The 23,837-nt window shown below is 55.7% G+C and overlaps 2 long non-coding RNA genes across 3 annotated transcripts; one reads left to right on the forward strand and one right to left on the reverse strand.

Moving 5' to 3' along the window:
• Window positions 1–10,257: 10,257 nt before the first annotated feature.
• On the reverse strand, window positions 10,258–13,145 carry LOC124510483 (uncharacterized). Its single transcript, XR_006961695.1, has 2 exons — window positions 12,526–13,145; window positions 10,258–10,832 (listed from the first exon to the last, which is right to left on the reverse strand). It is a non-coding gene; the product is annotated as an uncharacterized LOC124510483 (long non-coding RNA).
• A 583-nt stretch (window positions 13,146–13,728) lies between these two features.
• On the forward strand, window positions 13,729–23,081 carry LOC124510289 (uncharacterized). 2 transcript variants are annotated; one of them, XR_006961662.1, is made up of 4 exons: window positions 13,729–13,855; window positions 18,231–18,377; window positions 18,879–19,635; window positions 20,468–23,081. It is a non-coding gene; the product is annotated as an uncharacterized LOC124510289 (long non-coding RNA). The 2 variants fall into 2 exon arrangements; XR_006961663.1 differs by having other exon boundaries at window positions 20,690–23,081.
• Window positions 23,082–23,837: the final 756 nt, after the last annotated feature.

The raw sequence follows: 23,837 nt of genomic DNA on the forward strand, positions 1-23,837 counted from the left end.
GCCTGCTTGGGATTCTCTCTTTCTCTCTCTCTCTCTCTCTCTCTCTCTCTCTCTGTCTCTCTCTCTCTCCCCCTCTTCCCTTCCCCCACTCACGCTGTCTCTGTCTCTCTGAAAAATAAAACAAATAAACTTAAAAATAAATAAAATAAAAATAAATAAATTCCTAAACTTATTTTTGAGAGCAGTTTTAGGTTCACAGCAAAATTGATCAGGGAGTACAGAGGGAAAGTTCCCATACACCCCAGTCCCTCCCCCCCACACACAACCTCCCCCACTATTGACGTCCCAGACCACAGTGGTGCCATTTGTTATAATCAGACCTACATTGACCCATGACTATCACCCAAAGTTCTTCAGACCTTTTTCCTCTTGGGAAACTGAAACCCCACATCCATTAAGCAATAACCCCCACACCCCTCTCCGCCAGCACCCTCCACCCCCCAACAACCCCCATTCTACATTCTTCTCTATGAAGTTGACCACTGGTGTGACCACTCGTGGAAGTGGAATCACACAGTATTTGCCCTTTTGCGTCTGGTTTATCTCACTCGGCATAAGATCTTCAGGGCTCATCCCTGCTGTGGCAGGTGTCAGGATCGCCTTCCTTTTCACGACTGAAACGATATTCCGCCACATGGATGGACCACACTTAGTTCATCCGCATCAGGCACTTGGGTTGCTTCTACCCGGCGGCCACTGTGAAGAAAGCTGCTATGAACATGGGTGTACACATTTCTCTTTGAGACCCTGTTAAGAGCGGAATTGCTGGATCACATGGTAATTCTGTGTTTAATATTTTTCGGGAGCCACCATATTGTTTTCCACAGCGGCTGCTCCATTTTAGGCTTCCGCCAACAGTGCACACAGGTGGCAATTCCTCTCTCTCTCTCTCTCTTTCATTCTGTCTTTCATAGCAGCCTTCGTCACCTGTGTGAGGTGACATGCCCTTTTGCTTTGTAAGCTTTTGTTAAAAGCCCGGTGTCTTTCGGTCAAAATGGGGTTTCTTTCGAATCCTGACTAGACACTCTGCTGTTCATGTGTATTTTTCTTTCTCAAAATGTGCTTCCCTGCTCCAATTGAAGTGTAACTGAGTTGGTATCTTCAGCTGGGGGCGGGGGGGGGGGGGCGGATAACTTAGCCAGCAGAGACATCTGTCCCCACAGACGGAGCCCCGAGTGGTGCAGCCGAACTTCCCGGCTTGGAAGGCCTCCTCCTGTTTCGCTGTCCCCCAGGGTCTGTGCCAAAGCTCTGGGCGCCCCCCAGGAGAAGAGCCTTCGTAGACGGACGGCGCTTAGGTGTTTTGACAGGCTGTTAGGTGTGAGAATCTAGTGGTAGCCGTTTTAATCCCCTTGAGAAATAATGAGAACAGCTTAAAACCCGGTGATAATGGAAGGTTCTCGGTAGTAAAAGAGCTTGCGTCATAGCAACACATTCTAGAATCACGTGGAAGTTACTGAAGGCAGGTAGCACAGTTGAAGGAGGTGGCATTTCCAGGGCGGGCCTGCTGGGGTTCCTGCCCCTTGAGCAGGGTAGGGAGACAGCTCCTCTCCCACTAGAGGGCGACAGACTCCTTTGTCCAGATCCCTCTTGGGCAACCCAGGGAGGCCTCTTCTCAGGCTTGGGCTGGGCCTCTGGGCTCTATTTTTAGGCCCTTCTTGATGGCCTTGGGTGTTCAGGCCCCAGACCCCCGAGTCAGGAAACACAAATTCTCTCTCTCTCTCTCTCTCTCTCTCTCTCGGGACCTTGGCCCTGAGCCTCTCAGGGGAAGTCGGCCACGGGGGTGACAAAACAGACCGCCCTCCCGGGACCACTCAACCTCCCCAAATTGTAAGCTCCCAAAACGGAGGTAAAGTTCCGAAGGAAAAGAAAAATGGCGCGGTCCAAAGGAAAGTGCTTTCACAGACCCTGCCTTCCTCTGTGCAACTTCCTAAAAGTTGAAGGTGGTGTGAGAGGCACAGGAAGCCGGCTCCTCTGCTCCCTTGCTTGATTGTGTGGCCTCCTGGTGGCACTTGGACCACATAAGCTTTCGGAGCCACCAGTTAAAAGAGCAGTTGCCCAGGCCCCACCCTTGGTGGTTCCAACTCAGTAGGCACAGGGTGTGGCCCAAGAATCTGCTTTCTCGGCAAACACCTCAGTTGGTTCTCAGGCAGGATCACCCTTTGAGAAAACTTTCCACTCGGCTGTGGGGCCACTGGACTTAGTCTGAAGAGTCCAAATGTGAATTCTGGACTCCGAGAGGCAAAGCCCCGTGCGGTAATTTCAACACATTTTAGTATTTCCATTAGAGACCGCTTCTCCCCAGCAGGCCCCATCCCGGGCCCCGAAATGTGGTGCCTCCCAGAAGCCCCCACCTCAATTCGGAATTGAACAGCATTCCGTCAGAGGCCGAGCCGCCCTTCATGACCGGATGGGTTGTCAATGGAGGGGGGGGGGGGTTCTGTCTTGGTGGGTCGGTGCCTGTGCCGTATCAGTGAACTATTCCAGACGCCATCCTTCGCCATCAGGACGCAGACAGCTGCCAGATGAGATCTAATCCCCTCGTGAGACGTCAGGAGGTTCTACGCGCTGGTTATTTATAGCATCTAAGCACATACGAGGGGTTCGATGGCTCCTACCAGGTGCTCATGATGTTGAGCACAGTCAGGGGATGGCACAGGGCGGAGGAATGGGGGTGTTCCAGCGGAGACTCAAGGTGAAGGGAAAGGGGGGTAAAGCTGGGTAATCCGGGCAGAGCAACCGGCACTGGCAGACTCGGGTTCGAGAAAGAACCGTGGAGGGCAGGACGTGAGCTGAGGAGGTGGGCCACAGGAGAGGCACGGGCACCTAGCGCATGTGCAACGGCCCGAATCCCTGGGGAAGAGGCCTCCCCGGCTGCCCCCAGCCTGTGACTGAGTGCCTGGGGGGTGGGGGTGGGGGGTGATACGGGGGCGAGATGGGCTCAGTCCCAGGACCAGGACGGCGGCTTTGCTGAGCCTGCCTGGGACCGCGCGGCAGCGTAGGACACTTGTCCCCTCCCTTCTCGCCCCCTTTCCTGCCCTGATGGCCCTCCCAGCCTCCCCTAGCTCCCTCTCCTGTTTCTTTCACAGATGTTTCCCCAAAGAAAAGCCTTGCACGTTTAATCCTAACCTGATGTCTGCTTCCGGGGGGATCTGGACTAACACACAGGCTCTACCCTAACGCTAAGGGTACATTGAGGGCTTTCAATAAGGGAGCAAGGCGATCAGCTTTTATCTGAAGAAGAATGTTCTGGCGGCAGGGTGGAGTATTTGATAGGAGGGGGCCAGGGCAAGGAAGGGCCAGTAGGAGGGTGTCATGGCGGTCCAGATGAGATGGTTTGGTCTGAGGGGCGGCAGTGGGGATATTTATATTTAGGAAGAAGAAATGGCGCTTAGTGATGACGTCAATGTGCGCCATGAGGGAGTAACGTGCTCATTGGCTGTTTTGTCCAAATAGGGCATCTGGCCAAGAGTAAGGTGAGCTCTGTTATCCGTCAAGGACAGCATGCCGGCCTCCCCACTCCCTGGGTGAAACACCCCTTGGGAACATCCACCCCTGTTTGCCTGAGTTCATGTTCACCAAATAGCCTTCCGGGTGGCCACACAGACATTCGGGCGCCAGGCAGACTCCCCACCCCCTGGAAAGGAATAGGGCCAATTAAAAAGGAATAAATGAGTTAACTGACATTCTAGTTTATTCGACAACGTCCTGGTGTCTGATGGTCCTGAGCCACTCTCTCCAAACCGGATCAGTTCTGGGACACTGGCAAGGACGGAGACTGGACCCTCAACCGTAGGAACTTCGCTCTGCCTCCAGGGCCCTTTCTGTAGACAGACTGCTGGCCTACTAGGGTTCGGTAGGGTGATTCATGGCCCCCGAAGAGCCATATCCTAATCCCATATCCCCTAATGCCAGGTGAAAAGGACTTTGTAGGTGTGATTAAGTTAAGGACCTTGAAGTGGGGACATTATTTGAGTGGGGCCAATGTAATCACAAGGGTCCCTAAAGGAGGGACAGGGGGGATCGGGGTGGTAGGAGATTCACCATGGCGGCCAGAGGATGGGGTGAGACAAGAAAGGCACCGTGCACCAAGGAGCACGGGTGGTCTCTGGAGGCTGGAGAAGATGGGGAGACAGAGTCTCCCCTAGAGCCTCTGGAAGAAACACCAGCCCGCAGACACCTTGACTTTATCCCAGTGACACTGATTTCAAAGGTCCGACCTCCAGAAACATAAGATCATAAAATTGTGTTGTTTTAAGCCACTAAGCGTTCGGTGAGTTGCTACAGCGGTAACGAGAAACCCAGACCCACGCCAGATGCAACCCCTCATCCTTCTCAAGAGACAACAAGAGCAGATTTCAAATGAATGAATGAATGAATGAATTGTACGTAATTACATATGGATATATATAATAAATGAATAACACATATAACGCCAATTTCCAGGCCACAGCCATTGAAATGGGGGACCCTGCAGAATGCTTAGCAACCTTTTCTAAATACCTTTCCTAGGTTTAGAGATCTTCAGGCCAGAACTACATTTCCCAGGACCCTTTGCAGCTAGGACACGAACATGTGACCTGAGTCCCACCAATCAGACACACCTTTGTGAGCCCAGCCCCTGGAGGAATTCTTTCCAGGGCTCAGGGGAGCAATTGCGGAGCTCTCAGGGCAGAGGGCAGTAGGAGCCAAGGTCGGGCGGTGGTGTCCCCTGGCTCTCGGGATCTGAAGTGCCAAGGGCACCTGCACTCAGCAGTGATGGGAAGCTGATGCGGGGGTTGTTCCAAGCTGTGGGGCCTCTGGGCCTGGGTTTTTTTCTCTGCATCTGAGGCCTGTGCTCGCCACACTGCATCGCGGCCTGGCAGCGAGGAGCCCTCCCGTCTTAGCAGCAGGAAGGTGAAGCTTTTGGCTTTGCCAGCCAGCGGGCATCACTCAGTAAGGCCAGGAGACGGAGCTCAGCTAATCACAGTGGCAGAGGCCACGGCAGCCGCCGAGCCTCTTTATGCGGGGAGTGGCCGTAGAGACGGACCCGAGCCTGATTAGGAGCCAGGATAGCTCCCCGTGGGTTTCTGTGGGCTGCAGAAGGGCCCTTCTGGGCGAGGCGTGGGTCACTGATAAGTTTCCTCAGACACCGGGCGAGGGAGCTGCTAGAAGCATCTTTCAGAGTCACTCCCACCCCTCCCCACTCCCCTGCCCCAGAGGGTACTGAGTCCCCATGTCCCATCTGGGGAGTAGTGCCTGAGGTGTTCCCGACTTTCCTGGGGCTGATCCCGACTCCTGGGGCTGAGACTCCGTGGATGAGGCTGCCAGATGTGAGCCGAGCCTCGGAGCTGGTGCTGGGGGACACCATCAAGGGTGTGACAGATGTCCCCTTTGGGGGTGGTCATCCTCTCCCTCTGGACTCTGCCAGGATTAATCTTTGGTGTTTTGAAGTCACTGACAGTTTATAAGCACTTGGGAAACCCGAGATATTGGAAGGAGTGTCTCCGTGGATGAGATTTTACATCCATCCAGTGATGTGCCTTCACTCCAAAGAATGCTCTAGAAACCCTGTGCAGAGTATTGACAGGAAAATTAAATGTTACATAGAGTCTTTTGAGAGTTAAAAAGCATTTAAAGAGGAGGTTGGGGGGGGGGGTGCGGCACCTGGCTGGCTCAGTCAGTTGAGCATCTGACTTCCACTCGGGTCATGATCTCAGGGTTGGTGAGTTCGAGCCCCGCTTTGGACTCACGGCCATCAGCACAGAGCCCGCTTCAGATCTTCTGTCTTCCTTTCTCTGCCCCTCCCCTACCCATGCTCACTCTCTCTCTCAAAAAATAAATGAAAACATTAAAAAAAAAAAAAAAGGAGGTTGAGGAGAGGTTTTTTGATTACGATTGCCTAAATCTACTGTTACACATTTTTTCCTTTGGCCTGAGGCCAAAACATCCTAACCCAAAGTCTTTAGAAGAGTAAAAGTGAAGACCTTGCCAATAATGAATAATTTAATAATAATGAATCTAGGTGCATGATCTGAATTTTTCCAATATCCCTTCAACAGAATAATTTCCCAAGAAACGAATTTCGACAGTTGTGTTCTAACTGGAGGGTGGGGGTACATGAGGACATTAACTGATGAGCAAATTACGGTTAGGGAAAAACCGGTCCCTCGCAGGGAGCCCAGCTCCAGTGACGTCTTGGGCACATCCTGCCTTCCTTAATGGCAAGTATGCTTTATTCATTACACTAGGAAGTTTAGCCCCAGAGAGGGTTTGGCCTGGGCCTGACCCCACAAGTTAGAAGTTCAAGTAGAATTCTGATAGTGACTAAGATTACTGCCCATTGCAATACAAAACTCAGTGGTCCATGGAAAATTGTGCTTTGCTGATATGGCTGCAATAAATTGCAATCATTGCAGATGTGGATACAGTGAGTTATTCATAACTTCTATTCAACACATGTTTCCCCAAGTGCATGTTCATTTAAACAGGAGACTTTAAAGAAGGGCCCCAGCTCTGCTTGGTGTATGGAGTAAACACAGGAGAGCCCGGGCCACCCTTCCCAACCAAGGGTGGGTGATGACCCCTTGTTCCCACAAGCAGCCAACTCGCCCACGGGGGAAGATCCTTCTCATTCCTCTTAAAGGAATTTTCTTTTCTTTCTTTTTTTTTTTTTCTTGCGCAGGGGAGGGGCAGAGAGAAAGAGAGAGAGAGAGAGAGAGAGAGAGAGAAATCTAAAGCAGGCTCCAGGCTCTGAGCTGTCAGCACAGAGCCCGACGCGGGGCTCGAGCTCACGAACCGTGAGATCATGACCTGAGCTGAAGCCGGACGCTCAACCAACTGAGCCACCCAGGCGCCCCAGTCCGTTACTTTTCTGACGGGCATTCCTGGCCAGCCTCAGGACCCTTTAAGAAGAGTGCAACGCTGTTCCCTCTCCTGCTCACTCAAGACACTCTCTTTCCCCAGAGCTGGATCTCAGAGCCTGGTCGTCCTTGGCCCCGTCTCCACGTGCTTACGTGAGATCCATTTGGCAACAAAACTCCACATGCCCATCTGCCCACCTCCCCACCCCCCCCAGGGCCTAAACGACAACGCTTCTTGACACTTTGACCCCGAATAACGCGCACCCTTTACTCGGATCCCCCGCCTTGCAGGATCCCGGCTCCCGAAGACCCGAACGCCCGAAGACCCGAGCGCTATGCAAAGGTCACCAGTTAGTTTTCCCCAATGGGGGCACCAGTTTAACTCCAAGACGGCCTAACAGGGAGCGACCCGCACGCACATGTTGTTGTTTGTTTCTGCTTCAAGGTGACCCCAGCCCTTCCTGCACCCCCGGAAGCAGGATGTAGTCACTCTCCAATAATCTATAAAATACCAAGAATCACCTAGTCAACATTTTGCAAATGATAGAGTGTTTTCGATACAATGGCCGCAGGGGGACACGGTAATGTTAGCCGCATCCTGCTTTGGAAAGGACGAAAACATCCCCTTTAGCCCTTCGGCTTCCTTTCCCTCCCCGAAGGAATTTGCTATTGTTTGTAAATAGAGGATACTCCTAGAACCAGCTTTATTTAACAGCATTTCCCACTTAGCCTTTCTGACCGTTCTTAGCGGGTCAGTTTTGATTTTGGGTTGTTTTTTTTTTTTCAACCAGGTCTTTACACACAGTCAGATGCACCTGTTTTAAGCATTCAGTTCAAGGAGTTTGGGCAAATGTATACACCTGGGTAACCACCGGCACACCCAAGACCTAGAGTATTTTCCATCACCCCCAAAAGTTTCCTCGCGCCCTTCTGCTGTCTCTCTCCCTCCCCACCCCCAGCTCCAGGCGCCCGCGGATGTGCCTTCTGTCCCTGTCGACTCCTTTTGAAGGGCTTTGATTTTCACGAGGATACACCGCAGTCCAAAGAGTGGGGTTTCTACCTGTTCCGCTTGAAACCCTGTAAGGGGACCACGTGAGCCCAGCGTAACATTGAAAACAGTTGTACGTTACGGCGCAAAACGTGCCCCCCTGCCGACTTCCTTTCTTGCACCAGTGCGGCAAGTTGTTTTCAAAGATGGTGTCAACAAATCCCTCCTAGCCCCAGACCACACGCCACCCCTCCCAGAGTGGCTTTGTCACTTGACTGGACCGGGAGAATATGGAGGAAGTGACGCTCTCTGCCAGTCTCGGCCCAGGCCTTACAGAGGCCAAATAGGGTCTGTCTGCTTCTGCCCTCTTGGGATTCAGCCACATGCGCAAGCTCAGGCCAGACTGCTGGATGACAAGAGTCCGCACGGACAGGGACAGGCCCAGCCAGCTCGCTGCCCTTCCAGCCCCCATCCCGCAAGCTGAGGTGCCAGACATGTGAGTGAAGCCACCTTGGGTGGTCCAGCCCCGGCCAAGTTCCCAGCTAACGGCGGCAAGTGACCTCAGCCAACTCATCCCCGGAGCGGAAGAGCTGCCCAGCTGAGCCCAGCCAAGTCCCAGAATCATGAGCAATAATAACTCTTAATGTTTATTTTGGAGAGAGAGAAAGAGAGCGAGCGAGCGAGCGCATGAGCAGGGGAGAGGCAGAGAGACAGGGAGACACAGAATCTGAAGCAGGCTCCAGGCTCTGAGCTGTCAACACAGAGCCTGACGCGGGGCTCGGACTCACGGACCAGGAGAGCACGACCTGAGCTGAAGTCTGATGCTTAACCGACTGAGCCACCCAGGCGCCCCCGGGGCAATAATAAATCTTAAGCTAAATAATAAATACGTAAATAAATACATAAACCCAACAGCTAAAGCGATCAGGAACACACGTTGGAAAGGAATGCCCTTAGGAAAGCATGTTCGAGGCCTGGCATGGTCCCCCGTGTGCCGTAATTACTCACAAAAGCGTTAAAACCCATCCATTTCTCCTGAGTTACCTGGGTATTTCATAAGGTATCTGCCAGGCGCAGACAGTCCGCTCGGCGACCCGCTGGGGCATCACTCACACTCTCCGGACCAGAGAGAGCCGTGGGAAATTTCATCTGGCCGTGAGCTACCAGGGCCGTTGAGGACTCGGCCTTCACCTGCCGTGAAACGGAAGGGTGGGGCAAGCTTCAGACGCCACCAGAAGCAGATCCCGTATCCTTCCTCTCCGGCAAGACCCGATCCTTCGCAGCCAAATCTCCAAGTTATAGAAAAAAGATCTTCTCTGGCCGTAACTCATTTGAATTGGGGAGGGTTCCCCAGGGGATGTATGTAAATCTTTGCTCCGAATGTTTGAATAACCCGTGGTTTGAGACCAGTGTTTCCAGATAAATACAGGCAGTCAGCTGCCCGCAGAGGCTGTTTTGAATCGGATACGTGAGCAAGGAGAACAAAAGTCCTCCCTCGGCACACCTGTTCACCTGAGGTGTCCCCGCCCACCCCAATGGTGAGCCCCAGAAGAGGAGGGTGGGGGACAGGAGGAGTTTCCTGGGTTGGGGCCAGAAAGAGACTTCTCCCTCCTTCTAGCTCAGGGTTTCTGTGTTTATGATGGTCTGAGCACATCTTCTGGGTGTGCACGTTCCCTATGCCTGCACCAAGGGGCGCTGTCACAGTGTCACCTCCCAGGAAGCAGAGGAAGGGGAAAGAGGTGGGATGTGGCAATCCCGGGGGTCTTTCCGCAAGAAGGGCCAGGGGTGAGTGGCAACGACAAGAAAGGGCCGGGCACAGGCCAACAGGAAATGTGGGAGCGGCACAAAGTGGGGGGGGGGCGGTCAAGAGGTCAGAGTTTTCATTTTCTAAATTGGTTGGCATCGTTCTGGACAAATCAAAAGGACTTGACCCTCCGCTCCTGCGGGACCTCTGTCGTGTGCAAGGGTTTGGACATGCTTTAATAGCCGCACAAACGGAGAGTGGAGAGGCCAGGGTGAGCTCCTCTGTAACTGGAAGACGGCCACACCCTTGGCATCTGACTGAGTAGGAAAAAGGCCCCAGGGTGTTCCTGCTCTGTCGTGATAGCCCTCCCTTTCCCTCTCCTTGGTGCTCCTGCCTTCTCTGGGACAGCAAACTGATCCCCAGCGAGAATCGAGAACATGCTTCCGGGGATAGACTTTCCCGCATACACTTAGTGTCTAAGAAAAATGGCCAAGTGACAAAACAACACGCCCTCCCCCACCTCCGAACAGGAGTGAATCCCTCAGCAAAACCAAGAATTTCTAAAACAAAACAAGGGGGCAGGGGGGATAGGCTGGCCTCCAGGGCGCACCTAAAGCCACGTCTGCTCTCATCACCTTTATCGGCTGGGAAACAGTATCGATATTTTCGAAACACGGATCCCCAAACATTTCAAAAGTGTTTTATTATTAACATCCAATTCGTACGCTGCTCCAGATCTTTTTGGGGGGTGAAATGAGGTGATCATGATGACGGTAATGGTGGGTTTTAATGGGTTTTTCGCACACATTACCCCTTGGGTCTCTCGACAGCCCATCGACCGGGTCAGAGACAGCGGCCTTCCTGGATGTGTCTCAATCTGCAGCACAGCGTCGGGGCGTCTAGGTCAAGGTGGTGGCAGGGTGGCTACGTGTGCCTTGACGCGCGGATGTAGGGACAGCGTTGGAACCTCCAGGTCACGCAGGAGCACAGCCCCGTTGGCTGGGGACGTTCCTCCGGCCGTGATTAGGGTGAAATTTACTTTTGGGCTCTCTCGGTCACAAGCTACAGAAACCTGTTTGAATTGGCTCAGGTGAAATGGAGACATTTACATCAGGATATACTGGCGTCTCAAGGAAGCCAAGGGCGAGATGGACAGGTAGGTTCGTCAACAAAAGCATTTGGAAGCTCACTTTATTTCATACACCAAAGTAAGGTCCACGTGAATGAAAGGGTAAGCATTTTTTAAAGTCCTCCACAGACACTAAAACAAAACATAATTTAATATTAATGAAAACTTTAATGAAAAGAAGGGAATTACCGCTAAGCCCAGAAACCACAGGGGAACATCGGAAAGAAATGTGGACGAGGCTTGGTATGTATCAAGCATTTATTTTTACAAGTCTATTTTTAAGCACTTTGTCCACATTATCTCGTGCATCTTACGTCTTATGAAAACGGTATTGGAGGCGCCAGAGTGGCTCAGTCCGTTAAGCATCCGACTCTTGATGTCAGCTCACGGTCCGTGGGTTCGAGCCCCGCGTCGGGCTCTGTGCCGACGGCTCGGAGCCTGGGGCCCGCTTCGGATTCTGGGTCTCCCTCTCTCTCTGCCCCTCCCCCCGCTCACGCTCTGTCTCTCTCTGTCAAAAATAAATACACATTAAAAAATTTTTTTAAGACTTTTTTTTTTTTTTTTAAGTAGGCTTCGTACCCTGTGTGGAGCCCAACGCGAGGCTTGAACTCACGACCCTGAGATCAAGACCTGAGCCGCTTACTCAACCGAGCCACCCAGGCGCCCCGCCCCAAGACTTTTAAAATAAGAACACCCACCCAGAGGAGCCAGGGCGACATGTATGTTCCTCATCCACCGACGGTGATATTGTAAAGTGGCACAGATATTTTGGAAAGTCATTTGGCAAGAGTCTGAAAAATTCCTGTAACCTTTGACCCCGTTTCTCGCTTTGGGGATTCAATCTTTAGGAAAAGGTACCGTGTGCCCCTGCTGTCTGCCACGGGTGACAATTTGAACCCACCAACAAAGCGGCCAACAGGAGGGAGATGGGCGGCCTCCGTCCGCAGTGGTGGGTTTCCGCGGGTGAGGGGTGGGGGAGGTTCCTCCTGGCGGCCAAGTTGATTCCAGGGAAGCAGAGGAGGTGGGGAGGCCATAGCTTGCCTCGGGCCCCTGCTGGGCCGCGGGCCTGGTCCCCGCAGCCCGGGTGCCCGCGGGGACCTCGTCCAGATGCTGCCCACCCTTCACCGCCCCCACTCTGCCTGGGCTTTGTCTTGGGGACCCTTGAAATCCCGAGTGCAGCGGCTCAAGGTCATGTCCCGTTCAGGACTCAGAAGCCGTTCAGATGTGTGGTGTTAGCACACCCTCAGTTGCTGACACGGTTACTAGGCAGTTTCCCAGGCGACCGCTAAAGCTGGCCTGGAATGCGTTCTGGCCTTTAGTGGTTAGCTGGAAATCAGCGGTCTGGGGGGCGGGGGCGGGGGGGGGGGGGAGTTCTGTAGGAGTCAGATGACCTCCCAATGTTTCCACCTTAGCGCCCGCCTCCCGGAGAGCCTCATGACCCCTCAGAGCAGCTCTGGCCAAGGACACTTGAAAAATGGCCCCGGCAAGGAAAAGGGACCAGAGAATGTGGCCAAGAAGGGGGCTCAGAGGAACGCCCCCCTCACATTACGGAAAACTGGGGATCTGGAATCAGTTCATGCTCCTTCCCATGACCCCCTGGGAGACGCTGCTATGGGGGGAGGGGAGGGCCTCCGTGGAGGAGCTCCAGGGGACAGAGCACCCAAAGCGCCCCCACCAGCCTCTGCTAACCCGCTGGGCATCCAGCGTTTTCTGTGTTCACCTCTCCCCAGGTTTGGTCTCCCAGGAATACAGTAGCCAGACAGACCCCTGCCCCCGCCCTCCCCCCCCCCCCCCCCCCGCCGTGGTCACACAACTGTGCCCTTACCCAGGATGTGCTGGCCTCCAAGTGCCGAGGAAGTGTTGGGTCACTGTGGAAGAATTTCCCTGACGTGGATTTTGAACACTTGGACCACCGCGCCGCTCCGTCCCCACCTTGCTGCGACAGCCAGCGGGGGACAGGCCGCAGAGATCCTGGCTGCTTGACACCCCACTGCCCGCCCCCCCCCCCCCACCACCACCACGATCCTTGCTGCGCGGATCTGGCTGCGATCCCAGTGCGGATCCGCGGGCCCGGCCCTTGGGGTGGGTGGGGTCACCTGACCCGTTGGTTGACCAGTGAGCGGTGGCTGGAGCTCCAGGCAGAGAGCTGATCGGGTTTCTCTCCTGACTCGGGATGAATCAGGGAACGCGGCCCTGGCCGCGAGTCCAGAGGGCCAGGAAGATGAGCTGGCGGAGGGAAGGCTGTAGAAAGGGCCGAGAGCCTTTGTAGGAAGCACCTGGGTCCCCACCAAGGCACGGCCAGGGGCGGGAGAAGAAATTTCCCTACAAGCCCCCTGGAGTGACTACTGTCCTGAATCTTCACGACGACCCTTATTGCGAGGCTCCCAACCAGGGAGATCCCCAGCTAGAGACCCTGTCGCCCAGACGCACGCGTCTGATCCTCAGGGGGGCCCTCGGGCGCACGGGACCCGGAGCATCCCCAGTGGGCGGGTCTGACTTATTTCCTCAGACACCAGAAGGAGGAAGCCGGTGTTTCCTGTTGTCTCACTCTTGTTCTCTCGCAGGCCCTTGAGGGCCCACCGGGCCTTCTCCAAGGCCGAAAGCCCACAGGCACCCTGACACCCTCGCTGCATGCCACAGCTGTGCCCGGAGGCTCGCTCTCACAAGCCCACCTGCGCTGCGCGCCGTGGACGGACCGTTTCCACCCAGCTTCGCCCGGGGTCCCTGCTGCACCGGGATCACCAGAGGAGAGAGGCTATTTATTCATAAGACAGACCCCTGGGTCTCAGCCCAGACTCCGTGAATCAGAATCTCCAGACCTAGAGCCTCAACTCGGTGCTATTTAAAAAAAAAATTTTTTTTGTTTATTTATTTTTGAGAGAGAGAGAGAGAACTCAAGCAGGGGAGGGGTTGGGGGGGGAGGGGACAGAGGATCCGAAGCGGGCTCTGTGCTGACAACAGAGAGCCCGATGGGGGGCTTGAACCCACGGACTGTGAGATCATGACCTGAGCTGAAGTCGGAGGCCTGACCCCTTCTGAGCCACCCAGGCGCCCCTCAACTCTGTTTTTAAAGCCCCCCCCCCGGGAATTCTGATGCACAGCCCAGGGTGGGGACCACTGAGCCAGGCTGACCCATCTATTCCAGAGGTGGAAAGGTAAGGTGTCTTGCCAAGGCCACCCGGCGTTTAGTGGCCTGGTGGCTGGCTGCCCTCCTCCCCACATAAGGTGAATCCCCAGACAAGACCCCTCGCGTGGTCACGTGACGCAGATCCCTGTTGGTGACCATCAGGAACACGGGCGCCATTTGAAGTCCTTGATCCTTAACGGGGCAAACGCATTCTACCTCTCTTTGCCTCCTGCGGCTGCCCTGAGGTTCCTCTTCACGTTTAAGGTTGCCCTTTTAATTGGGGGGTTGGGATCCAGGGGAAATCACGCGCGTTGGTCTCCAGCCTCGGCCGAAGAAATACCGCACGTGGTTCAACCCGGTTTAACACTGGCTGGGATTTAGGGCCGAGGTCTTGGGGGGCCCATAAATTACAAGCTTGCTTTCCTCCTTCGACCTCTGAACTAGTCGAGAGATGAAGAAGGAGGGATGAGGCGTACGGACGCCAAACTACCGTCTCTGTTACGGACAAAGCAGATATTGGAGAATGTGGCTTATACCGGAAGCAAGGCGTTCCCAGCCACGGTCAGCCTCCGGACTGGGAGACTGGCAGATGGGTCTCCCCTAAGACTTGGAACTCGGACGAGCGGAGCCCAGCCTGCGCTGTCTCAGGGGGAGGCGTCACGGAAGGGTGGAGAGGGACCAGGGCGTCGCACTCATGCCACATGGAGGACCGGTCTTTCCCACACTTGGAAGGAAACATGAAGAGAGGGAATTAACACGGCGACCTCACAGAAGTCGTACCGTCCTTCCCTTCCTTGCTTCGATCCCCGCACGTTTCCCCAGGAGATCCGTGGGTAGGCGGGTAGTGCCCTGGGATTAGACGTTCCTGGGTGCCCTGAGATCATTGCACACAGCGCCCAGGCCACTCACCTCCCCTCTGGGGCACTCCAGCGGGCCCCTGCCTTAGTCCGTTCCGGCTGCTATAACAGAAGACCGTAGACAGAGTGGCTTACGGTATAACACAGGAGAAACTCACTTCTCACAGTTCTGGAAGCTGGAGTCCCAAATCAAGGTGCTAGCAGACCTGGAGTCTGGTGCCAGCCCACTTCCGGGTTCATAGACCGTCCTCTTTTCCCTGTGTCCGCACCTGGCGGGAAGGGCGAGGGGCTCTCTAGGGTCTCTGTGATGAGGGCACTAACCCACCAGCCTCGTGACTCATCACCTCCCAAAGGCCCCACCTCCTAACACCATCACATGGGGTGAGGTTTCCACCTATGAATGGGGGGGAGGGGACACTATATTCAGACCACAGTGGCTCCTCACTGGTGTCCCTGAGCCGGTCCCAGGTGGACCCCCCTGGATGTCCCCCACACATCCAGAGCACACATCTGGCCATGCGACTCTGCTTCTAAAGCCCCCAGGGGGCTCCTTGGCAGTTATAAAATACAGCTCTGGCCAGCAGTGTCCCCTGCCAGGGAAGAGTCGGGGCCTTCTGGGCAAGGGGACAGTATGAGGACCGTGTGGATTCCGGTCGCCAGGACTGAAATTTCCTCAGTCTTGGGTTTTCCTGAAAATGTAACTCAACAAATTGTGGTAAAGTTCATCTAAGCTTAAGCTTAGGCTTAACCAAGTTCAGGTTCCTTAGCTCAGCATCAGCCCAGAAACGTGTGACATCCGCCAGCACAGGTGGCTGGGCCAGCACAGGCATAGCCAGCCTATTAGGACACTGCGGATCTTTCCGGTCCTTCGAACCCTCCGGGTCTCCAGGAGCAGCGTGGGTGTGGGGTCTCACCTGGTCCTCGTGTGCAGCCGCGGCTGGTCGGAATTTGATAACAAATCACTACAAATCTTGTCTCTGGGCCAATACGGACCCCACAGACTTTAGGATGAAGAATCTCAATTTAAAGAATTCTGCGCTATCTTTCACCACAGACCCTTCCCCCGCCCCCGTGTCACAGCTGAGACACCCACAATGGCAGAACTTCATCGCATTTTCCCCCGATTGGATTGGGGCGGCAGCGGGGGGGGGGGGGACCGCAGGAGGGGACGCCTGTTGAATGTCTCACCATCCCAAGGGCCGTCCGACGCCGTGTCCAGACTCTTGCGCCTGCCTCAGCGAGCACTCGGCTCAGCTCTCTCCCGAGCAACCTCGGATGATGATTCACTGCCCTCCCGCCTCTCCCGGCCCCTTGCGGTGGGGCGTCCAGGGGTCACCGCTGTCCCCTGTCCAGTGTCCTCTGGATGTGTAAAGTAAACCGCTTTGTGATGACAGATGGTTCTGGAGTGGAAAATGAAAGCAAGAAAAGAATGATGACACTAGTTAGTCTAACTTTTTGTTTTTTCCTTTGGGGGACATGTCGTACATAAACCAGAAGGAAGCAAGATTTTGCCATGAATATATCTTCCCAGAATACTCCCACAGTGGCTCTGTTGAGCGGTCGAGGCCTGATCTGGCTGGACTTGTGTATACACAGTCAAGGATGAGAAAGAGGGTCCTGAGATGGGGGCCCCTACGTTCTCCTTGCTGGCTTTCTGCCTCCTTACTGGAACCAATGGCTGGGACTTTGCCCACCACTGTGTCCTCGACGCCTAAAACCGTGCCTGCGGTTGAGCGAATTGACCATCACGTGGCTCAGGGACCAGTAATAAGTCCAATACCCGACTTCCACGTTCTTTACGGTTTTTGAAGGACGTTCCCATCAAACCCGCATCCAGCCCCGGAGACACTGGGGTGCCCTCTGCCCCGGCCAGCTGTGTCTGTTGCCATGGACACCGCCCCCCACCGCCTCCCCGGGAGGCTCTCAGGAGACCCGTCCACTCCCCAGATTAGGCCTGTGTAGTCTGCAGGGCCTGACGCCAAGTGAACATGTGAGGTCTCTTGTTCAAAATGTATCGGGGACTTCAAGGCAGCGAGAGCAGAGCGTGAACGGGCAGGTCACCCTGCCCTCCTCTCGGGGACCCTGGGCCTGTGCTCTGTGTGCTGCCCCCACCAACCTCCTGGAGCCAGACCCGGTTCTCTGCCCACTCTTGCTCGGGGGTAGGTCACTCCTGACTCAGCAGTGAGATTTCGCGGACACGTCTCTGGGAAGTCGTGGGGGTAGCACCTGCTGGGCCAGGTGGGCCTCGTGACTGTCCAGTGCCAGGTACTGGGTGCTGGGTGCTGGTGAAGGGCAGCGGCAGGGGAGCCGAGGGCCCGCCTTCCCTCCTTCCAACACATGATCCCCAGGACCTTCTGATTTTTAAAAGGAACCAGTGTAATCCAGGTTTTAATAGAAAAGTTCTTATTTTGAAAGCATGTATGGGCGGGCTCCTTCCACGAACCATGGTTGACAACAGCAGGCCGTCAGACCCAGCTTTATTTACCTTGAAGGGACAGCCGCAGCTGCCACAGGGCACGCCTTTCCTCTCGGCTAACACGTGTTAATTAGTAGCTATGTTGTTCTGGTTAAAACAGTCAAAGCCTGAGGTACTGGGTGAGATAACTAGGTGGACTTTTTGCGTTGCTGGTCCTGGCGGGCGTTCCTAGAGGGGCAGCTCTGTCCCCCCCGCCCCCGGCCCCAGGATCTGTCAGTCTTGGGACGGAGGCGGGAATCCGCGGAGGGTCCCGGAATCCGGCGCACGAGGAGAGGTGTGGCGAGGCCCGGCCTGTGGGCGTGGTCCAGACTGTGGGCGTGGTCCAGCCTGTGGGTGTGGCCCAGTCTACGGGGGAGAGCAGCCTGTGGGCGTGGTCCAGCCTGCGGGCGTGGCCTAGCCTGCCCGGGAGTCCCCCCCCCCGCCCCCCACCGCGCTCCGCTGCTGGTGTGCGCCCCTGGTCGCTCAGGGTCCCACTGACTCGCCTCGCCAGGTGCCGCCTTCTGCACCTCTTCCTGAGCTTCCACTTGGCCCCGCCACGCCCCCAACTGGACTCACTTGCTCTGTCCCCTGGGGTCAGTGTCATCCCCGGAGGTGGGGGGTGACCTGCATGCCCCCCACGCCACAGCCCCACAAGCAGGGGGCAGGAATCCAAGGCCCCGCTCCCATCCTCCTCTGCACGTGGCTTTCACTACCTTGGTTTACCTCCCAGGTTGCTACTAAGTTTACTTTTTTTTTAAATTTTATTTGAGAGAGAGGGAGTGTGAGCGGGGGAGAGGGGCAGAAGGAGAGGGAGAGAGATGTTGAGGGTGGAGCCTGACCCCGGGGCTTGATCCCACCACCCTGGGGGGGGTCATGACCTGGGACAAAATCAAGAGTGGGAGGCTCAACCCACTGAGCCAGCCAGGAGCCCTACCCCTAATTTTACTTCTAAACAAGATTTCTGTTCAATCAGCATGGTATCCCACACTTCTTAGAGAACCCTGTTCCTACTCCCGCCCCCAAGAAAACCAGGAAGGGGTCTGCTAAAGGACAGCTTCAGAGCGCGGGCTCTAACTTGGGGGTCTCCGCAGGGCTGCGCCCAGGACACACACACCCAGGACAAGCAGGGCCCTGAGGGCGAGACAGAGGCACCCTGTGACCGCCAGGCAGATGGGGACCACGGACAGCAGCAACAGGCTCGAGAAGCAGGAAACTTCAAACAGTCCACGATGTCTCAGGTAATGACAATGCTTTGGGATTCCTTCATTTCTTTCAGTGGCCCCCAAAGGAACAGAGATCTTTTACAAAGGTTTTATTCGATCGCCTGACTTGTTAGAAGGCTGCGTTGGAATTAATTTTACCCACTTGTCACGACTCAGTTATCACTTTGAGCACTGGCCACGTTCTGTGATGTACGGGGATGTCCTCAGGCACCGCGACGCCGTGGAAAGCCATCCACAGCTACCCAGCGGGTCCCAATCGGCTGTGTGTTTTGAAGTCTGGCACCTACTTTTCTTACCTCTTCCCTGATGGTAAAGAACATGTAGAATGAACATTCTTCTCTCCCAGGTTTTAGCCTGTAGCGGGTGTCGAACAAGATCATGAAGGCCGGCAGAACTGTTTGTAAAGTAGGTGTCGTTGGGACTGGAGTGAGAATTGAAGGGGCTTTGCTGTGAGAGAAGTTCAGGATATTTGCAGTAATTTGTGTGCCATTGAAGCTGCCCTTCCGTCCTTTTCAGGCTGGTACAATCATTCCACAAACATCTCTGGAGCACCTACCGACTGCCAGCCCTCTTCCCTGCAACGTGGCTGCAGCCTCGAACTCGAGAGCACGTTCCCTGCCCGCCCACCCCCAGCTTGCTTACTAGCGGCGTCTGTGGTCTGAAAGGTGACATTGTTGAGCCACGACGTTCCAGGTGGACAAAACGTGGCTGTGCGCCTCTGCACGTGGCTCAGAGCCATGCATTTAGTTCACAGCCGTGTTAGGACACACGTACTGCTTGGACACCCGTGCTCCCAAATACCTCTGAATCCACCCCAAGTTCCTCCTGCCTCGGGTGTCAACGACACCCGTGGAGAGCAGAGGCGCCCAGCCTTTTGCGGAAAAGAGAACCCGGACTTTAAATGCCCCTGGTGGCCAAGTATTGGGCAGGTAATTATGAGAGGAGATTCGAAAAGAAACTTTCGTATTTCCCAGAGTATTCTCTCTCCCTGCTTCCCTTCCTTGTACCCATGAAACAAAATTTACTGAGCACTTACTATATGCCAAGCCCTTGGCTAAGCGTTAGGGATATGAAGTCCTGGAGGACCTGATTGTACAGCGATAAGTGACTCGAGTATCGTAACCTGGCACGATGAATACCAGGATGGGGATACAGGGACAGCTGGGGACACAGAGGACATGGATTAAATCCAGAATGGCAAGAGCTGGGGGAGGAGACAGAGCGTCAAGGAAGACTTCCTGGAGGAGGAGGTAGTGGGACCCAATTTCGAAAGGTAAGTGAAAATGGGTCTGCCTCTCACCTTTGACATCTAACCACTGAAACGGGTCCCTTAGGTCAGAGGTCCTACCCAAGAAAATGGGCAAGAATAGAGCCAGCTAGAGACACGGAGGGCAGAAAGGGTCATGAGGCCCTTTAAAGACCCCCCACCACCATGTTATGTCCCTCCTCACTGGGTACCCCTGAGGCCTATTTTAAGACCATTCTGAGCCGGGTCGTTTCCAGGACTGCTAGCCTTGGAGAGGGGCTTTTGGGCCAGGGGACACTGGGTTTATCTTTTTGTGACCTCGATGCCCCTACAAGTGGGTGGGGCCCGGTGGGTAATCAGATGGCACTTTTTGCACACTGAGCACGTATTGTACACCCACTGTATGCCGAGCCCTCCCCAGGGCAGTGGGATCCGTGTATGAACCCGCAAAGCCTCGGCCCCGAGAAGCTGACAACTTATTATGGGCACTTTGGAGGACGGTCCCAGGTAAAACAAAGTCCCCCAAACGTGCTTCCGCTCATCGGAGCGCATTTAGGATTTCTTTAAAAAAAAAAAAAAAAGCTATTGACTCTCTTTTTCTTTCCTTTGCAAAGATTTCTTCTCGAGAACTGCAGTAAAGTGTCTCTGCTCACTTGCTCAAGTATGCAGCGTCTTCATGAACTGTTTTCTTCCTGTGTTGCTTTTATTGAGAAAGACGAGAGGCTCACCCCTTTCCTTTCTCCTAATGACGCAGCAGAGAATATTTTCAACCTGACACCCCCTCCGTCCCCCCCTTCCCCGCTTCCTCTCCCCACCTCTTCCCAAACCAATTTGGCGTTTTTCCATTTTCCACCTTCAGGATCAAAGGCAGTCTGGGTGATGGGCAAACCGGGTCGTGCCTGGGACTCCCCTCTGCCCTGGGTCGCTGTCACATTCTTCCAGCAGTCGTGTCTGGGCGTGGTGGGGCAGAATCAAGCAGATCCGAATTTGAACCCGGCCCCCTGTGCCTACGGCTCATCCTGACCCTGTTTGCTCCTCCGTCCGGTTGAGCTGAACCACCGAGCCCTGTTGACTTTTTTAGGGTCGGAAGAGACAGTGGCAGATGTTCAGCACGGGAACGGGGGCTGCCGTGAAAATCTGCTGGACAGAAAGGGACACAGGGAATCCGTCCGGCCTCGAGACGATTGGCCATCAATGCAGTCCATCATCCACCTGCACGGTCCTGGTCCCCCTGGGCCACGGCTGTCCCTTCTTCCCATCGCATCCATCCTCCTCAGGGAGGCCAAGGTCACGACTGTATGCTGTGTGTGTTGGGGACTTCAGGACTGCCCTAATTTCTTTTCAAATATTCTCTGCACACGTCCTCCTCAAAAGGGCCAACAAATCTGACGTGACGGCCTCTCAGGGCCGGACACTGCCCCGCATGCTGGGACGGGCACAGTGCCAGCTGCTCCGGCATAAGTCCATATTTCGTTCCTGAAGCACGGTGGGTGAAGCTGGGATGTCTCCGGGGTCCACATGGCTCGTCGCTGGTGAGAAACCGTGCTTTGCTCGGGGCCGTGGGGTCGGTCTATGCGCACCGCAGGGGCCTGGGTTGCCCTTGGCCGACCACCTGCCTCGTACACGGCCGCTCACAGGCCGTTTTCTGTGTACGGTTTTGATCGATTCCCATAATAATCCTGCAAGGTGGGCCCTTGCTTCGACTTTTCCAGGTTGTGAGGGGTAGAGACAAATGCTGTTTGCCCCTGTCCAGGGAGGCCAGAGATAAAGAAACCCAGGGTCTTCGGTGTTGGACGTCGGGGCCTCGAGGGGAATAGGGGTGTTGTTCAGGATCACCCAGTGGCGGGTGTGCACGTGCTCGGTCCCTCCTGGGGTGACTCTGCTGTGCCTGTGGCTGTATCTCTTGCCCCTCCAGGCCCCATCCCCTGCCCACACCTCTCTCTGCGCCCCGCCCCCCCAACCTCAATGCGGAGGCCAGCCCTGGAGGCCCCTCCCACCCATCTCTGGTGCAGCGACCTCGGCCCTTCTGCGGGGCCACCCTGACTGCAGGGGCTGCCTTGCAGGGACAAGGCTCCCAGGCCCGGTGTGTGTGGGGGGGGGAGGGTGTCACATGGAGACCTGGGCCACCAGAGCTCAGGAAGGGCCAGGGGCTGTCGGTGTCAGTCGTGGCCGGCTGCTACTCTGCACCGTAACCTGGTCAGCTGCCAGCCTCTTTCAGAGATGAGAAAAGAGCCCTGGGAAGAGCCATCAGAGTGCAGGCAGCTGGTGTCCCCAAACCTGTCACACCTCTTCTTCCTGCCTCTGTTCGCCCACGCACAATCGGAAGGAAAGGGGCTTCTCCTGACTTCTGCCTGCTCTCAGCCCCCGTCCTGACGACCTGAGTGCACCCCTCAAAAGATTCATCAACCCCCAAAACCGCCCCCCCAGCTCTGCTTCCCCGCAGTTGGCCAAGACCCGAAGATCCCCCTGCCAGAGTCCCTAAGGAATGAGACAGGGAGGGTCCTGGTGTCCAGAGCCCCCGGGGCACCCGCCATTAGCACGGTGGCCAGATGACTCTTGGGATGGTTTGACCTAAGGCCAGGCCGCTGGCACCGAGGCGGAGCTAAGGAAAGGGGGGGTCGGCAGGCAGGGTGGCCCCGTGCGGCTGCAGGGCACAGAAGGCGACGTGCGCGCAAGCCTCCACTTTAACCTTCCACCTTGGCCCCCCCCCCGCCGCCCCGATCTGCAACTGATCAGGTTTTGAGCCCCAAACTGCAGCATGGGGGTCAGGCATGTCCTATGTAGACAGTGACACAAACGATTCGAAATCAGGGCTGCCCTGGAAAATCCAGTACCGCTTGTGGTGTTCAGCTTGGGGGTGTGCGGTTGGGTCAAACTTCATTTGCGAGCTTCAGTTAACCACAGGTGGCTGGGGCCCAGGAAGGAGGTGGCTCTTAAAAAAAAAAAAAAAAAGCCGCCCTTGTGAGAGGCACTCTCCGCAGAGCAGCAGGCCCCAACTGCTTCTCAGGTCTCCTGAAGATCAAGGAAGGAAGGTCCCGCCAGGTGCATCGAGTGCCCGGCTGTCCCATTTTGCGGATGAGGCAATGGGGGCCTTCGGCAAGGAAGGACTCTTTCCAAGATCATACAGCAAATTAGGAGGCTAACCACGGTTAGCCCACGCGTTCCTGTGACCCAAGACTCAATCTGTCAATCCGATCGAGCCCCCACAAGGTGGTGTATGTACCCAGTGCCCAGCCCGGCGCCGGCTCCGTGCCAGTTAACAAACAAAAAGCTTAAAACGCCTGCTCAAGGGGCATGTGGGCTCGGGGTGCCTGAGGGGCTCAGTCGGTTGGGCGTCCGACTTCAGCCCGGGTCACGATCTCGCAGTTTGTGCGTTCGAGCCCCCGCGTGGGGTTCGCTACCGTCAGACTGCCCGTGCACAGCCCGCTTTGGATCCTCCGTCTCCCTCTCTGTGCCCCTCCCCTGCTTGTGCGCTCCCCAAAATAAGTAAATATTAAGAAAAAAAAAAAAAAGAGGTATGTGGTCTGCCTGTAGAGATAACACAGGAAAGCAGACTGGGGACCGAACCGTCACCTGAGCTCTGCTGTGCAAGCTGTGTGCCCTGGGAGGGGTCAGAAGAGCCACCTCTTGAAGCTGGTGTCATGTGGGTGACATGTGGGTGAGTGGAGAGACCCTGGGAGGTGAGCGTCCCCAGGACCAGGCGAGCTGGACAGAGTTCCCTAACGTTGAGACAGCCGGAAATGGGGACAGTCTGTTGGGGAGCTCCTGGGTACCAAAGGCAGGCCGTGGGGGCGGGACAGTGGGAGGTGCTCAGGCCGTGGGGGCGGGGAAATGGGAGGTGCTCGGGCCATGGGGGCGGGGAAGTAGGCGGTGCTCTGGGCGTGGGGCGGGGCAGTGGGAGGTGCTCCGGCCGCGGGGGCGGTGCTCTGGCTGCAGGGGCGGGGCAGTGGGCGGTGCTCGTGTCGTGGGGGCGTGGCATTGGGCGGTGCTCCGGCAGGGCCTGGGCAGGGCGAGGCCGGGAGGAGGGCCTGTCACCGCCCACGGGCCCGCAGGAACTGGCTGAGGAGGAGCTAGCTGACCACGGGGTTCCCTCACCCCCACCCGGCTGTCATGCACCCGGGCAGGGCCACTTACAGGGCCCTTGATGAAGGTCTGTGACCCCCAGCCCAGCCCCAACCCCGCCAGGAGGGTGAGGGTGTGTCTACCTCTGTCCTGTGTCCCCAGCTCTT

Source organism: Lynx rufus, unplaced genomic scaffold (assembly GCF_022079265.1).
Source record: "Lynx rufus isolate CCGP_SWC_20201006 ecotype Redwood Valley unplaced genomic scaffold, mLynRuf1.p SCAF_15, whole genome shotgun sequence".
Classification (NCBI taxonomy): Eukaryota; Metazoa; Chordata; class Mammalia; order Carnivora; family Felidae; genus Lynx; species Lynx rufus.